Raw genomic sequence first — 1,289 nt, forward strand, 5'->3', positions numbered from 1 at the left:
AGTTAGGCCTGCTATTGCTGCGAATAATTTTGAATTGAAACCTAACACCATTCAAATGATCCAACAGTTTGTTCAGTTTGATGGTTTACAAGACGAGGACCCAAACGCTCATTTGGAAAATTTCTGATGATGCCATTCACCTTCAGTTATTCCCTTTTTCATTAAGGAATAAAGCTAAACTGTGGTTAAACTCGTTACCACGAGGGTCAATCACTACTTGGGAACAAATGAACAAAAAGTTTTTATTAAAATATTTTCCGCCGGCTAAAATGGTTAAATTACATAATGATATCTCTTCTTTTGTGTAGATGGATTTAGAAACACTCTACGATGCATGGGAGAGATACAAGGACCTTTTGCGAAGATGCCCTCACCATGGGTTACCACTCTGGCTACATGTTCAAAAGTTTCACAATGACCTAAATCCTTCGACTAGACAGATAATTGACGCAGCTGGTGGTGAAACTATCAATAATAAGACACCTAAGGATGCTTATGAATTTATAGAAGAGATGTCACTGAATAATTATCAGTGGCAAGTCATGAGGACAAAACCAATGAAAATAGCTGGCGTTTTTAACGTCGATTCAGTCACCATGCTCTCTAATCAGGTAGAACTTTTGAATAGAAAAATTGATAGTTTCCTTGGTTCTTCACATGTTCACCCAGTAATGCAGTGCGAAGCAGGTGGAGGTGGATAAAGCAATTCAGAATACCCACCCTATGGCCACAACATGGAGAATGAGCAGTTAAATTACATGGGTAATAATCCTTGATCTCAAAATAATCCTTTAGTAATACTTACAATGTAGGTTGGAGGAACCACCCAAATTTCTCATGGGGAGGCCAAGGGAATCAGAGACCACCACCTCCAGGCTTCCAACAACCACCCTACAAACAAGAGAAAAAGCTGAACCTTGAGGAGATGCTAACAAAATTCATCTCGGTGTCAGAAACTCATTTTTAGAATACCGAGACAGCATTTAAAAATCAACAAGAGTCGATCCAAGGGCTCGAAACTCAGATAGGTCAGCTCGCTAAATTGATATCTGAATGACCACAAGGTAGCCTACCGCGTAACACTGAATCTAACCCAAGGGAGCAACTCAATGCAATTATCATTCAAGATGAGGAAGGGTTAGTTGCACCTGAACCAAAACCGAGGCAAGAAACTGTGGTAAGTAAAGGTAAAGGTGAGGTGGACCACAATGACCAGAAACCGGTAAGTAAAGAGTACAAACCTCGTGTGTCATACCCTAATGTGACAAGGAAAGACCGTATAGACGAAC

The 1,289-nt window shown here is 40.2% G+C and overlaps 1 non-coding gene across 1 annotated transcript; it reads right to left on the reverse strand.

Annotated features, from left to right (window-relative positions):
* Positions 1 to 276: 276 nt before the first annotated feature.
* LOC128280264 (small nucleolar RNA R71) lies at positions 277 to 382 on the reverse strand. The gene has a single exon (XR_008270444.1). It is a non-coding gene; the product is annotated as a small nucleolar RNA R71 (small nucleolar RNA).
* Between the last annotated feature and the right edge of the window lie 907 nt (positions 383 to 1,289).

This window comes from Gossypium arboreum, chromosome 8 (assembly GCF_025698485.1).
Source record: "Gossypium arboreum isolate Shixiya-1 chromosome 8, ASM2569848v2, whole genome shotgun sequence".
Taxonomy (NCBI): domain Eukaryota; kingdom Viridiplantae; phylum Streptophyta; class Magnoliopsida; order Malvales; family Malvaceae; genus Gossypium; species Gossypium arboreum.